Genomic DNA, 16,862 nt, shown 5'->3' on the forward strand with positions numbered 1-16,862 from the left:
AGTCTTGTTTGTTAGCACAATGTGAATCCTCAAGGTATTACACTGCTCTCCTGGTTTGCAACTGCAGTGTATAAAGATTTTAAAAAATTATCTTATCAAAATTGTTGTTCGGTCTTCTGAGAAAGGTCTGCAGTCATTATGTGTACACCACACACTGTCTGGATTCTCCGGTATTGCCGTGTGAGTGGTCATGTGAACATAAGTACACAATTTGCAGCTACATTCTGGCTAGAAAATGCTCGGTGTTGCCCAGCAGGTGGTCATGTGACTGCAAGTATGTAGTTTTGAAATCTTCCAGCCACATTCCAACTGGTCTTGCTCGGTCTCGTTGAATTATTTGCAGTCACCTGACTGAACATTCTTGACGGCAATACCATAGAATCCTGACCGCGTGTGGTGCATATGCTGCAAAGATTCAGAAGTCTGCAGTCATATAGAGCAGGGCTCCCCAACTCAATCCTCAAGACCCATCAAGAGTGCATGTTTTCAGGATTTCCTTATTATTGCACAGATGATAATTTAATCACCTGTACAGGTGATGATTCCAGCACCCATGCAATGCTAAGGAAAGCTTGAAAACATGCACTGTTGGTGAGCCTTGAGGACTGGAGTTGGGGAACACAGATATAGAGTAACTTCAGACTTGTCAGAAGATCGTTTATCCCCTGTAAGGTACTGCTCTTCTGTTACTGCAGTATATCACATACAGTCACACTAACTATGCAGCTATAGCATCTCACTTGAATCTTTAGATTATTATTTACAGACTGACTACCACTCCTATTTTCATGGCTCTTCAACATTAGTGCAGTAGTACAACACAATAACATTTTGGTCAGTTTCTATTCCTTAGTAGAATGGGAAGTGTTCTCTGACCTATCTATACACTGTAATAGCAAAAAAATGGTGCTGGGTGACAGGCCTTGTCTATTACACTGGGTGTGATAGCCCCTGCTGATTAGCTGCTCTTAGATCACGTGGCGTGATAGCTGTATTACATGGGTAACTCACCTGGCCAATCCTGACATCATTGGCCTCCTCTGTGAGTCTTCAGCAGTGTGTAAATGGCACCAGGCATTTTTTTTTGTCCAATTTGCACAAATTGAATCAGAAACTTAACTCAAAGCCAATTCTGCACCGATCAATTTGAATATATGTTATACAGTGATAAATAATAGGAAATAAAGTGAGAAAAAACACTTCTTCTGTGGTTGAAATGTGGCAGCCCTGAGGCTTCAGTCGCCACAGGTATTGCATCTGCCTTAAGGTGCAGTACTTATCCGGGGTAGGAAGAGGTTAACCACTGGTGTTCATAGCTTACACAACATCCTGTGCCCATGGCTTACACAACACAGCCAGCCAGCAGTTACACAACACAGGTGGTCACCATATCAATGGGTTTTTCCCGGGCAGGGTGAGTAATCAGGAAGGTGGGGGCTGACTGGGGAAGTTACAGAACACACAGGAAATCACTTCAGATCAGTCTGAGATGCAGGAGAAGTCAGGTCACTAAGTGGAGTGCTTCACAGCTCCTTTTAGAAAGACCGCCCAGGATGAGTGCTTCAGAGCTATCCTGTGGAATGAGAGGAGAGTGCCAGGACATCATGGCCCCGTAGGACCACGGTGGCGGAGGGGTGTGCTTCAGAGCTCCCTCCGTTAGGACCAGGCAGACTGGAAAGGACCAGGCAGACTTAGAGAAACAGAAGGCAACTGGGTGGAGCTGGTGAGACAGAGGAGCAACACGGTAGCCGGAGAGTGAGCCCCAACAGCCCCGTCGGGACCGACGCCATCAGGGTGCAGAGCCCTAGGGTAGGACATACTCCACGTTGGACTACCAGAATCTGCAGGGAAGGGGGATTTCATGACCCATTGCACACCACCACATAGATCCCGAGGCACAGCAGCATATAGAGACAGGAGTCGAGACCACGGTCGGGTCCATAATTGTTTCCTGCTGCCTGCGAATGGGATGGTAACTAGAGCCAAGGACGTGGGGTCCCCAAGTAGCTTCACGCCATGGGGATCCACACTACGAGGCGCAAGTAGGAAGGTCTCACATGCTCCACAACACCGGTGGTGACCTCTGATTCATCCGGGATCGGCTGGGGCCCAGCACTGCAGTGACCAGTACCCTGAGAGTAGCATCCTAAGAACTGTGAGTAAAAGACCTGGACCCGCAACCGCTGCCTCAGCCTCTTATTACCGGCCCCGTCGCCCCGCACTTTGGCGCCAATGGCCCTTCCCCACCATCCTCTCTGGAGCTCGCGCCACCTGTGGGAAGCTGGACTATTTGAGCTGCAGAAACATCAGCCCCGGAGGAGAGCAGCATCTCGCAGCGGGGTGAGTCATCAGGAAGGTGGGGGCTGACTAGGGAAGTTACAGAACACACAGGAAATCACTTCAGATCAGTCTGAGATGCAGGAGAAGCCAGGTCGCTGAGGGGTGTGCTTCACAGCTCCCCTCAGAAAGACCGCCCAGGATAAGTGCTTCAGAGCTATCCCGGCGAAGGAGAGAAGGAGAGTGCAAGGACATCATGGCCCCGTAGGACCATGGGGGCAAAGGGGTGTGCTTCAGAGCTCCCTTCGTTAGGACCGAGCAGACTGGAAAGGACTGGGCAGACTGGGAGAAACGGCTGGGGCCCAGCACGGCGGTGACCGGTACCCTGAAGGCAGCATCCTAAGAACTGTGAGTAAAAGACCTGGACCCGCAACCGCTGCTTCAGCCTTTTATTACCGGCGCCCCACACTTCAGCACTAACGGCCCTTCCCCCGTCGCCACCGTCTTCCCTGAGGCGCGCTCTACCTGTGGGGAGCTGGACTATTTGAGCTGTGGTAACATCAGCCCCGGAGGAGAGCAAAATCTTGCATAGGTGACTAATCCCTTCTTGCTCACCACAGGTGGTGCTGCAAGCAAAACCCCCATACTCCTTTCACCCTCTTTTCATGGAGCCGGGTCAGGCCAGTCACAGTACCCCCAAAATACCACTGCCACGCTGACGGGTAGCCCTGCAGGCCCCATGGGGCGCTACAGAAAAAAATCTCATAGTGGTCCTACATAGGGCAGATTCCTAGATCTTATTTTGACATTTATTTTATTTTTTTATATTTTATTATTTTATTTATTGCCAAGGTTTCTTTAGAGAAAAGATACACTAACTTAAGCTAGAAGTTATGTTGGCATTTTAACTATAGTTAACCATTGTGGTATGAAACTTGCCTCTTTGCTTTTGATATATGACTCCATCACCAGCCAAAGGACTGAATTTTATCAGTGTGTTCAAGAAAATTTGTCAAAATTAATAATACGTTAGTGCTGTGCTCTTTGAAATCTCTTTTCAAGTATAGGGAGGGATCTTTAATTTGCATGGATTAAAAGGATGAAGTAGAGCCAACTATCTGTCATATCTCCTAGCCAAGCATATCACAATGGTATTAAAACTGCACCTTCAACCCAATTCCACTCCACCCTCCCTTATCCTTCTTTTTATTGAAGTCTGGCCACTGTGCTTATTGACCAATTCTCTACCTGGCTTCTACACTTTCTCTCTGCTGACATTCCCACCATCATCATGGATGACTTCAACATCCTCACTGACACCCACCAGTCGGCAGCCTCTAAACTCCTGTCACTTGTTTCATCCTTTGGTCTTAGTGGTCCATAGTCACCCACACAGACGGACATATATTAGATCTTATCTTCACCCGCCTCTGCTCCCTAACCTCACAACTTCCCCTCTTCCCCTCTTTGACCACCATCTACTCATTTTCTCATCCTTGTCCTTTTTATCTGCCCTCCATGTCTAGCAACTAGCACAGCCCCATAAAACATCAATATTACAAAAAGATCTGGATAAGATGTCAGAATGGGGAGATACTTGGCAAATGAGATTTAATGTTGATAAATGTAAAGTAATGCACCTAGGACGGAGTAATCCTATAGCTGCGTATACATTAAATGGAAGTAAACTCGGGACTACAGAACAGGAGAAGGACTTGGGTATTCTCATTACAAATAAGCTGAGCAGCAGCACTCAATGTCAAGCAGCAGCTGCAAAAGCAAACAAGATTCTAGGGTGTATAAAAAGAGAGATTAGATCCCGGGATCCCAACGTATTGTTACCCCTCTATGAATCACTTATAAGGCCACATCTGGAATATGGGATTCAGTTTTGGGCTCCACATTTTAAAAAGGACATTCAGAAGTTAGAGTCAGTTCAAAGGCAGGTAACTAGACTACTACAAGGAATGGAAGGCCTCCCATATGATGACAGGTTGAAAAAGTTAGATATGTTTAGCCTAGAAAAAAGACGTCTCAGAGGAGATCTCATTTATATGTATAAATACATGTGTGGTCAATATAAAGGACTGGCACATGACTTATTTCTTCCAAAGACAGTACTAAGGACCAGGGGGCACTCACTGCGAGGGAAAGAAAAGCGATTCCGACAGCTAAATAGGAAAGGGTTCTTTACTGTTAGAGCAGTCAGACTGTGGAATGCCCTACCACAAGAGGTAGTAATGGCTGACACTATAACAGCTTTTAAAAAAGGGCTGGATGATTTCCTCAGTACACAAAACAGTGTTGGTTATAAATGACTTAGTGACCAAATGTAGAACTGGTGGAGGAAGGTTGAACTAGATGGACCTAGGTCTTTTTTTCAACCTATGTAACTATGTAACCCACCCTGACAATCACACACTTTCTAACCGTATCCTACCGCTGTCCCATATCTTCACTCCATGACATAGATCAGGGGTCTCAAACTTGGCTAAGTGTATGGACCGCACATAGAAAACAAATTATTTGGGGGGGCCGCATTCTTTTCAGGGCCGAGTGACATTTTAGTGATTCCATGTATTTTCTTCTATACACCTTTGGATCACTTTTTGTGAACATTTTTTTGCTTGTTTATTAAAACAAACCTGCACTTTTTTGTTACGTTTATATGTAAAAAAGCATTTTTAATGGTAAAAACATTTTTGTATCTCTTTCTTGTGTCCAGTATTAATGTACCTATCCTTGTGCCCATTAGTAATGTGCCCATCCTTGTGCCCAGTAGCATTGTGCCCATCCTGTAGCATTGTGCCCATCCTTGTAGTATTCTGCCCATCCTGTAGCATTGTGCCCATCCTTGTAGTATTGTGCCCATCCTTGTAGCATTGTGCCCATCCTGTAGCATTGTGCCCATCCTTGTAGTATTCTGCCCATCCTTGTAGCATTGTGCCCATCCTTGTAGTATTCTGCCCATCCTTGTAGCATTGTGCCCATTTTTGTCCCCTGTAGTAATGTCCACCATCCTTGTGCCCAGTTGCATTGTGCCCGTCCTTGTAGCATTGTGCCCGTCCTTGTAACATTGTGCCCATCCTTGTAGCATTGTGCTCAGTCCTGTAGCATTGTGCCCATCCCTGTAGCATTGTGTCCATCCTTGTATCATTGTGCTTATCCTTGTAGCATTGTGCCCATCCTGCAGCATTGTGCCTATCCAGCAACATTGTGCCCATCCTTGTAGCATTGTGCACAGTCGTGTAGCATTGTGCCCATCCCTGTAGCATTGTGTCCATCCTTGTATCATTGTGCTTATCCTTGTAGCATTGTGCCCATCCTGCAGCATTGTGCCTATCCTTGTGGCATTGTACCCATCCTGCAGCATTGTGCCCATCCTTATAGCATTGTACTTATCCTGGTAGTATTGTGCCCATCCTTGTAGCATTGTGCCCAAGTAGTAATGTCTCCACTCCAGTAGTCCTCATCCTAGTTCCCTTTTATGCTGTTCTTGACATACACAAAATATTCATCTCACCTTTCCTCTGTTCCCTCTGCTTTCTCTTAACTGCTTGTTGTGGCCTGCAGACCCGTAGAACCCATGACGATCGCATTACTATGCAGGGGGCCGGCGCCAGCAGGGCTTTACTACAGTTGAATAATTTGCGACACAGCACGCACTTAGGAGCTCTCTGTTCTCTACCATTCACAGGCAAGCAGGTGACTTCATACAGCGATGTTACCTGCTTGACATTGGTATAGTGCAGAGCAGTGGCATAACTAGAATTTGATGGGCCCCGATGCAAAATTAGGACCAGGATCCCCCCTCGGGGTACAGGATGATTACACTGACACTTGGCTCTTTCCCTCAGCACCCAGCTTTCCCATGCTACGATATCCATTTTCCCCCTCAGTACTCAGCTTTCCATGTTCTGATATCCATCTTGTCCTCAGCACCCAGGTTTCCAATGCTCTGCTATACAACTTTCCCTCCGAACCCAGCTTGCCCTTGATATCAAAGCATGGGAAAGCTGGGAAGTGAGGTAAAGATGTATATCAAAACATGGGACAGTTGAGTGCTAAGAGAAAGATGTATAGCAGAGCATGGGTGGGTGACCTAGCACTCAGCATCAGCTGGGTGCTGAGGACAAGATAGATATGAGAATATATGAAATCTGGCTTCTGAGGGATATCAGAGCATGGGAAAGCTGGGTGTTGAGGGAAAAATGTATAGCAGAGCATGGGAAAGCTGGGTGCTGAGGGAAAGAGCCTCTTTCCCTCAGCACCCAGCTTTCCTATCCCATGTTTGTATCTTTGTCCCCCATCCTGGTATATAGCCCTATCCATCTTTTGTTTTTTTTCTGTACATTATCTTGTGTTATAAATACCATTATAGATTTATTCATGTTGCATCCAAAAATGGTAGTTGTTTTTTTTAATGGTATGAGTTTTGGTATTTTTAAGAGGGTTTTTTGGCCCTTTTAGTATTAATTCTGCTTTTTTAGTATCTGAATTTTAAAAATGCCACACATGTATTCATTCACACAAATGCAGCCAAATACACTAGATTTCTCTTTATGTACTGTATATGTGAGCATTTTGTACACACTGTACATACAAAGAAATAAGAAAGTTGGATGTCTTACAGCAAACCATGAAGATGAGGAGACCCGGCCACCATCACAGGACAGCGGTGAGGCATATCATCAGTTACAAGGCAGTGATGGGGGGGGGGGCAGGAGAATGCAGCTATAAGAGGCAAATAGGAAGCTAAAAGAGGGGAGTGGGGGAGGGGGGCAGGACAGTGCAGCTGTGAGAGGCAAATAGGAGGATAGAAGAGGGGAGTGGGGGAGGGGGTCAGGAGAGTGCAGCTGTAGGGGAGGGGGGCAGGACAGTGCAGCTGTGAGAGGCAAATAGGAGGATAGAAGAGGGGAGTGGGGGAGGGGGCAGGAGAGTGCAGCTGTGAGGGATGGGGGCAAGAGAGTGCAGCTGTGAGAGGCAAATAGGAGGATAGAATAGGGTAGTGGTGGAGTGGGGCAGGAGAGTGTAGCTGTGGGGGAGGGTGGCAGGAGAGTGTAGCTGTGGGGGAGGGAGTCAGTAGAGTGTAGCTGTATGGGATTTAGTTAGGAAAGTCTAGCTGTGGGGGAGGGGCAGGAGAGTGCAGCTGTGGGGGAGGGGGGCAGGAGAGTGCAGCTGTGGGGGAGGGGGCAGGAGAGTGCAGCTGTGAGGGAGGGGATAGGATAATGCAGCTGTAGGGGAGAGAGGTAGAAGAGTGCAGCTGTGTGAGGCAAATAGGAGGATAGAAGAGGGTAGTGTGGCTAGAGTCATCATTCAGGGAGCTCCAGTACTCACTTCGGGTCGCATTTTGTCCTCTGGAATAGCAGTGCAGGAGAGAGGGATACAAACTCCTCAGAAGTCTCTCATATTTCTGCAGCACTCCCTGCACAGGCCTGAGACTCCACAGCAGCTCCGTGCCGGTGGGCGGGGCTTACTCCCGGTAGGCGGTGCTTACTCCTGTGAGGCTTCGGAGCAGTAGTGTAGGTAGGAGATGGCTGTACTCAGCATTTCTCCCTTCTTAAGATGGATGGGACATGCAGCATATGTGCTATATGCTGGAGGAGAGACTGTCAGGGGCCCAGTGGGGGATCCTTCGCCCAGCAGATGCTCAAAGCCAGCGGCCGGGTAGTCACTGTGACCATAATCCTGCCCACCTCTCAGCACCGGCTTCAGTGGAAAGAGGTGGGCGGGTTTATGGGCGGGGTGAGCAGGGAATAAGCAATTGCTTAAGTAGCCGGGACACGTGTTACCTCCATTGCCACTGCTGCCTTCCTGTGACGCCGCAGTTTGTCGCGTAGGCTCCAGACAGGTCTCTGCCACAATATATCTCAGCGGGATCTGCGCACCTGGGCGCACATTAAGCTGAGAAAAGTGCTGAGTTTCTCCGACCCCTGGTGCAGAGAGCTCCTAGCTCTTGCTGTGCTGCAAATACATCAACTGTAGTAAAGCCCTGCCGGCGCCGTCCCCCTGCATAGTAGCGTGATTGTTAAGGGGTCTGCAGGCACTCGGGCCGCAACAAGCAGCCTCAGGGGCCGCATGTTTGAGACCTCTGACATAGATACTGCCACTGCTTTCTACGATGCCACACTTGCATCAGCTGTTGACTGGTTCACCCTTCTCAGGCATTCCAGAGTGCGAAGAATCAATAGACAACCCTGGCACAATAATCTCACTAAAAAGCTTTTGCCCAATGTAATTTATTAGGCTGTGTGCTAAGATTTCAATACACAATACAATCGGTGTTTTATCAGCAGGAGATTATCACTTACAGGACTTGGTCTCATATGCTTGCTAGATCAGCTGATCTGTGTAACCCCACCCTACCACTGATTGACAACTTGCTTACAATGCACAGTCTACCCAGAAAACTGTCACAGCTAGGGGTGTGTGTGTTTGTGGAGGGGGTGTGATACTTAGCGCCAATATCTTAGCTCTGCTACATCTAAATCAGACAAAATAGGTATTCTATCAAAACTGTACCAAGCACCCTAGTAAGCGACACATGGCTGGAATCAGGCTCTCAGTCTCTACAATATGCTGCTATCAGATTCAATAGCAAAAATATGTTGACAAATTGCCTTTAGACTCCCTTTACACATTCGTTTAACAAAACCCACATGTGCCATGTTCTCTTGTGATCATCCATGCAGCCATTCGTATATGTATGTGTCATCCATGTGTCACTCGGGTGCAATCAGTGTGTTGTCCACATGTATGCATGTGCCATCCATGTGTATACGTGTGCCGTCCGTGTGGCATGCACTGGAAAAAAATATGTGATGCTGAAATAAATGTGTACAAGATAAATATGAGATAGATAGATTTTACAGCTATTAACCAAATAAATCAACAATTAATTGAAATAAACGACTTGGGGTCCCCTCCATTTTCATAACCAGCAAACGTAAACCAGACAGCTGTGAGCTGATATTGACAGGTTGAGAAGATCCATGATTATTGGGTCCTTCCTAGCCTATAAATACCAGCACGCAGCCTTCCCAGGAGTGTGCATCACATTGCATGGTCCAATTTTGACACTTTTCCTTGACTCTTCCCAAATGCCCTGGTGCAGTTGTAATTGGGGTAATGATTTTTAGAGTTGATGTCAGCTGTGTAATGTCAGTGTCCCGGTTTCGACTCCCCAACCACATGGGTAGGGGGCGGAACCTTTATCCTGGGCCTCCCTCCCAGATCAAGGATGCTTTAAATAGTGTCATCCCCGGTTACTCAGCACCGGCTATAAGCTTAGCTCTGCCTGTGATTGTTAGTCCCTGTAAGTGTTGATCCTGACCTGTTCCTCCTGAGTCCTTGCCCTCTGTCTGTGTCAGTTCCTCGTCCCTACTTCCGTTACTCCCTCTAGCTCCGGTTGTTTATCCCCCTACTATCTCCACTTTTCAGTTGTTCCTCTAGTATTGACCTTGGCCTGACCCCAACCTCGCTTCTGCTCGATCTGTACCGCCCAGAGAAGGGGGTACTCGGTCCTGGGCGGTTGCAAATGGGAATGTCACTCTGGTGGCCGTTGCCCGATCCCGTGCCCTGGGGCTTCTCTTGTAAAAGGGGAATCATTTGGAGTAGGGGTGAAAGTTAGTGTACGTGACGCCACCTGCGGGTTGCGGTTAAGGGTGTAGAACCACTGCTGCTGAATGTGGGTACTCCCAGGGCTGTTGGTGGTTGCAGCAATGATGTTGGGCCCTCTGCAGGTAGGGTGCCTGGGAGATGTGAAGAGCAAAAACAGAGACCACACAAGGTTGTAATGAACAGTCTCTACTCACTCAGGCCCATGGATTACTGGTTCTGGTCCCATGGAGTGTCAGTGCCAATGTAGTGACCCAGGTTGCTCTGTCCCCGGCACTCTCTGTTGGTTGGGTCTCCGTACCCTGGAGCGTTTGGGGCCCAACTGTACCTTTTTAGGGTAACAGTCTCCTTCTCCATACGGCGGGCGGTGCGGATCCTGTGGGGAGGTAAGTGTCCGAACCCCGATCCTAGTTTACTGCTGATGCCCCCGGATTATATGGTTCAGTGAAGTCAGGTGTCCTGACCGTGCAGGTGATTATCAAGCTGTGTAGAACTGGCCCCTGATCTAGGGCCCTGTGCCCCCTGCGTGCTCCGGTTAGAGCGGTACCTGTCTGTACCCGACCTGGCGACCTCTCTCCTTTCCCCCCTGGTCACCATTGCATGGACCTAGCTCAGGCACGTCCGCACACCTCACTGTGTGCCACTGTTCTCTAGACTAACTGACCCCTCCCCCCCGGCTGACTAATCCCGGGACTCGTTCCTACCTCTAGGCGACCATCCCCTTACTTGATTAACCCTGTATTCCCGGTGTAGAGTGGAGAACTAAGATTTTGGTTGTGCTTTGGTGGTATCGGCACTGGTACTCCAGGTCCCAGGGGGTAGGTCCTGCATCCCCAAGAGGATGCAGTTCCTTGTAGTGCCCTGAGTAGCTCAGGAGCGCTACAGTTCCTTTGGTCCTCATCCTCCCCACTCAGTGTATGACCCGGTCTGCCCGATATCTGCTTTCTGGCTTGTGCAGAGAGTTACTGCACCAAGCACACACAGCGTGTCCACCTTCTCACTGAGTCGGCACTGTCTAGCTTCTGTCCTCCAGCTCCCCCTAGTGGCAGCCTGACAGTCAGCTGGCATCAAGCTCTGCTGTTAGTAATGGAGTGGTATCTATTAGACACCCCCATTACCAACCCAGTAATCCAAAATAAAAACACACACATACAAAAAAATAATTTATTTCAATAAACACTCCCTGAAAATTTCCCTTGTTTACTATTTTTACCATTGAAAAAAAAAAAAGAAGAAAACCGATGCAGCTCCGCTGCAGTCTAGGAAATCCGTCGTAGTCCACCGAATCTCTAGGTCTTTGAAACGTAAGGCAATCTATAACAATCCATTGTTCTATTAAAAAAACAACAACTTATATTCATCATGTAAATGAGACAGATGTGCTCTAGGCATGATCAGAGCACGTCCTAAGTCTCTGCCCCTTCAGCTTTGTCCACCATCTACCTGTAGCACCACTTTCTTCTCTTTACTACTAGCTCACTGGTTTGACTACACAGCTAGAAAGCTGTCAGTCAAGCAGAATAAGGTGGCGCCAAACAGGGAATAAAGTAGAGGAGGCGGAGCCTTGGGAAGAACTATTATCATAGCCAGAATACTTAAGACTTATTTGCAAATGGAATAAAACATTCATTTTTTTAGTAATGGACTAATGGAAAGCTTAAATAAAGCCACAGATTGCCATATGTTTCAAAGTGCTGGCAGATTTCATTCAACCAGAAACAATACTCATCCAATGGTTAAAAATAATTTTGGAATTTTTCAGGAACTTGATTGAGAAAAAAGAACATTTTATTCCTGAAAGTAATCAGTTGCCTTATTTTAAAAGTTCCAAAGTTGATATACCTGACTGTAAATTGGTTGACATAAAAACTACTATGGATTAGAATGGTTAATTACATCTCCTGGTATTATTACAATCTTGTTTAAAACCCCTGTCTGAAATTGCTTCCTGATTTGTTGGCAAGACAACATGGCTTTTATCCAAAACTGTACTATACAGACTATAAAGGAAGCTGTGTAATTTCCACTGTGTCTCAATTTATGACTTCCTCAAGGGAACGCAGGGTGCATCATATCCAACGACAATCAAAACGAAAAAGGTAGACAGACGGTGGAGATTTCTGTATACTGCCCCCAAAATGGAGCAAAAATACCATTGCTATACATTTTAGGGCATTTTTACTCTATTTCAATATAATTGGATATTCAAAATATAATTTAAGGGAACCTGTTATCAGATATATGTAGCATGAAGAGCAGGCAGCATGAACCAGACACTGTCTGCTTAATTGTAGACATGTAAGTTTTAGGCCCGTTTCACACGTCAGTGAAAAACACTGACGTTTTTCACTGGCGTGTAAAACACGCACATGTCCCTGCGTGTGCCGTGAATCACGGCACACGTGGGTTGTCTAAGTGCAATCCGGGCTCCGTTCTCCGTGGCCTGTGATTGCACTTAGTAATCAACTCACCTGCGCCCGCTCCCCGCTCTCCATGGTGCTGATCGCTCCCGCGGTGCAGCATCCGGCCGACGCTGACCCCCGCAGCAGCTGCTTCCGGGTCGGCTGTGTCGCGCATCATGAATATGCGCGACAATAATGAGCCGGCTCAGAAGCAGCAGGGAGAACGGGCTGCAGAGGACATCGCTGGACGCCGGGTGAGTTAAAATGTTTTTTATTTTAAAAGTGTCGCGGGCGGGGAGGAGGGTGTCAGCACACCGCGCTCACCCCTTCTGCTCGGGTCCGGCAGTTGCTCCTGGTGGCTCGAGCTGCGGGCCGGATCCCGGGGTGTCTCGAGCGACACTCCTCGCCCGTGAGTGAAAGGGGGGGTGTTTGTTGGGATTATAGTTCGTGACGCCACCCACGGTTGTGGTGATGGCACCACCGCTGCTCAGTGTGGGGGTCCCGGGGATGGTGATGGGAGCAGCCAGGTGTTGTGTTGCCCCTCCGTGGGTAGGGGTTGGTGATCCCGGGACCCGGTGAAGAGATGTGAAGTGTAGGGCCTGGAGGGCGCAGGGACGCGGGGGCAGCGCTATGCCTTGCGGCACTGTGGTACTCACTCAGCCTGAGACACGGACACAGTTTGTACGGTAAACCAACGGCTGGTAGGACGGTCCCACAGACGGTTGCACCTGCACTCCCGGTAGGTGACGGTGACGTCTCTCTTCCTTGCACCTGTTTGACTGATGGTAGCGGTGGATTCCCTCCGGTTACCCGCTCCCCGACTGCAATCTGGGCCGGAGGAGCTCTACACTTTGCCCGCAGGCGCTGGCCCTGGGGAAACTGGTGCCTTGGCGGTGGCGGTGTCTCCCCGGTAATGGTCGGGCTGTTGCCGTCAATCGGGACTTTGTTGCTGGGGGATCTGCGTCCCCTTCGCTGACGGATTCGGCAAATTGGGCGACTCCTAGCCTTGCCGGGGTCCGAGAGGCCCCTGCCCTGGTGCTGACTGTCCTTCGGAACACTGCTCCAGACCACCGGGCACACAGCCAACGGGGTCCTTCCAGGAACTTCCAAACGGTCCCTCTCCGGACAGTCACCGCCGTCGCTGACCTTGCTGTTCTAGCCCTACACACAGCTGGGCTCTCAGGCTTCTCCTTCTCCCTGCTCTGTCACCACTTCTTGCTTTCCTCCTTTTCCACTTTCCTTTCCTTCACTTTCACTTCTGGTTGTTTCCTCTAGCCCCTGCCTGGGCTACTCTCTGTTCACTCCTTCATGTCTCTGACAGTTCTGCCTGGTAACTTCCTGCCTCCAGAGTTGTGAGCTCCTTGGTGGGCGGAGCCAACCGCCTGGCCCACCCCCTGGTGTGCATCACAGACTCCTGGAGGGAGGCAACAAGGATTTCTGGTTAGCAGGTGTGCCTACCTGGAGTGTGGGGTGTAGTGGTGTTGTTATCTGTGTCCCCTGGCTTGCCCAGGGCGACACATTCCCCCTTAGCAAAATGCAGACCGTCCGCGGGCTGCCGTCCTACACCGGTTTTATTTTTCTGTAAAAAGGGGATAACAGGGTTAAACATAACATAAGCATTTTCAATCAACTCTTCCCAAGACGGGAGGCACATTTTACTTTTAACGTTTCAACGGTGTACGGTCACGGTTTCCGCTCTCTCCCACCCAAGTAACCTGGCCCTGATGCTGCCCCTAAAACCCAGGCAGCACCCCTTGACCCACAGTCCAGCACACGGTACCCGAGCGGGATCTGTCCTTCCCTCCAGAGGGTAGCCACCGGTCCCTTTGGTGGCTGGGCCCTGGCCTGCTCTGCTCAGGGCCCTCCCTCCAACCTGCCTCTCCGGAGGCGGCATTGCGGAAACAGTAACGGTACCCAACATATTTACAAGCCACTAACGTTTGTGGTTGCCCTGCAGAGTTCACGGGCTTGTCCATGGCTAGTTCCCATGCATTTTTAAACTTTTAACGGTCCCCACGGGGACAACGGTGCCGGCTCCAGCCGGTTGCAAAGTCAACAACAAATCAGGTGACTTCTCGGTCATTTCACTTATCATCTTTGGCAAAAACTTTTCAACTTTTTCAAACAAGCAGGTGGTCCCAACGGGGACGGTGCTGCGGGGCCTCCATTGCCCTACTCGGTATCTTCGTCCTCCTCACCCGGCTCGGAGGTGAAAGGACATGGGCACCAGCCCCTCCAGGCGCATAGCACGCACGGCGTGGAAGGATCGCCCGATACCCGTTGCCTCCGGCTCGGGGAACGTAGGGTGGCCGCCAGGCAGGGCAGCGACCCCCTCTTCCTCCTCCGACACAGACTCGGTGTCAGGCCCGGAGTCGCTATCTTCTGCCCCCGCTGCCGTCACATAGGAGGCACACCCGACGGGCCAGGTGCGGTGCAGCGCAAGGCGCGAGCGAGCAGGACGGAGGTAACACAGGAGCCAGGGGTAGAGACCGGGTCCCTCAGCCCGCAGCGACCGGTCCCTCGGGGACACAGGGGCGTGGGTCATTTTCCAGCTCCTCCATCACGGCCTCCACTCCATACACTCGCGCCACAGCAACCAGGGCCTCTACCTCCGCGGCCCACTGCTCCATCAGCCCGCCGATCTGACTTTGGTAGCGACGGCAGATCCCCGCCGCCCGGGCTCTCAACCATGCTGCGGTTCCAGACACCGCTCGGTAGTCTCTGCAGAACTAGGTGGGGGCGGACATCTCGGCAGTTGTGTTTTCCAGGAACCCAGTCAGTCTGCAGAGTCCTGGCGTCTCTGCCTGTACAGCCGCGGCTACATGCGGCCAGCCGCCATCGCGTCCCCCCTTAGCTCTTTCCGGCCCCTCCTCTCTCGGGGCGGGGTTTTGGCCTTCGCGCCTCTACTGCTCGAGAAGACGCCCGAGCGGGAACTTTTCGCGCCAAAGATGGCGGCTTCTGAAATTTTTCTGCCCGGATACCTCCGGCGGTAACAAGGCGCACCTCTACCTGACGGCAGAGCGGTAAGATCCTGTTCGTGACGCCAAGTTGTCGCGGGCGGGGAGGAGGGTGTCAGCACACGCGCTTCACCCCTTCTGCTCGGGTCCGGCAGTTGCTCCTGGTGGCTCGAGCTGCGGGCCGGATCCCGGGGTGTCTCGAGCGACACTCCTCGCCCGTGAGTGAAAGGGGGGGTGTTTGTTGGGATTATAGTTCGTGACGCCACCCACGGTTGTGGTGATGGCACCACCGCTGCTCAGTGTGGGGGTCCCGGGGATGGTGATGGAGCAGCCAGGTGTTGTGTTGCCCCTCCGTGGGTAGGGTTGGTGATCCGGGACCCGGTGAAGAGATGTGAAGTGTAGGGCCTGGAGGGGCGCAGGGACGGCGGGGGCAGCGCTATGCCTTGCGGCACTGTGGTACTCACTCAGCCTGAGACACGGGACACAGTTTGTACGGTAAACCAACGGCTGGTAGGACGGTCCCACAAGACGGTTGCACCTGCACTCCCGGTAGGTGACGGTGACGTCTCTCTTCCTTGCACCTGTTTGACTGATGGTAGCGGTGGATTCCCTCCGGTTACCCACTCCCCGACTGCAATCTGGGCCAGGAGGAGCTCTACACTTTTGCCCGCAGGCGCTGGCCCTGGGGGAAACTGGTGCCTTGGCGGTGGCGGTGTCTCCCCGGTAATGGTCGGGCTGTTGCCGTCAATCGGGACTTTGTTGCTGGGGGATCTGCGTCCCCTTTCGCTGACGGATTCGGCAAATTGGGCGACTCCTAGCCTTGCCGGGGTCCGAGAGGCCCCTGCCCTGTGCTGACTGTCCTTCGGAACACTGCTCCAGACCACCGGGCACACAGCCAACGGGGTCCTTCCAGGAACTTCCAAACGGTCCCCTCTCGGACAGTCACCGCCGTCCTGACCTTGCTGTTCTAGCCCTACACACAGCTGGGCTCTCAGGCTTCTCCTTCTCCCTGCTCTGTCACCACTTCTTGCTTTCCCTCCTTTTCCACTTTCCTTTCCTTCACTTTTCACTTCTGGTTGTTTCCTCTAGCCCCTGCCTGGCTACTCTCTGTTCACTCCTTCATGTCTCTGACAGTTATGCCTGGTAACTTCCTGCCTCCAGAGTTGTGAGCTCCTTGGGTGGCGGAGCCAACCGCCTGGCCCACCCCCTGGTGTGCATCACAGACTCCTGGAGGGAGGCAACAAGGATTTCTGGTTAGCAGGTGTGCCTACCTGGAGTGTGGGGTGTGAGTGGTGTTGTTATCTGTGTCCCCTGGCTTGCCCAGGGCGACACAAAAGCACGTTTATTTTCTGGCACGTGGTTTCACGGACCACACCACTGCGTGGTCCATGGGACATCAGTGATGCCAGAAAAAAATGGACATGTCTCCGTGCAGCAATCACGCACACGCGGGTACGCTGCACGGAGACACGTTCAGTGACAAATCACTGACGTGTGAGCAGACCCATTCATTATAATGGGTCTGCGTATGTCAGTGATTCTGGTACGTTTAAAAAAAAAGCACAAACGTCCCAGAATCACTGACGTGTGAAACAGGCCTTACTCTGAA

This window comes from Anomaloglossus baeobatrachus, chromosome 3 (assembly GCF_048569485.1).
Source record: "Anomaloglossus baeobatrachus isolate aAnoBae1 chromosome 3, aAnoBae1.hap1, whole genome shotgun sequence".
In the NCBI taxonomy this organism is placed as follows: domain Eukaryota; kingdom Metazoa; phylum Chordata; class Amphibia; order Anura; family Aromobatidae; genus Anomaloglossus; species Anomaloglossus baeobatrachus.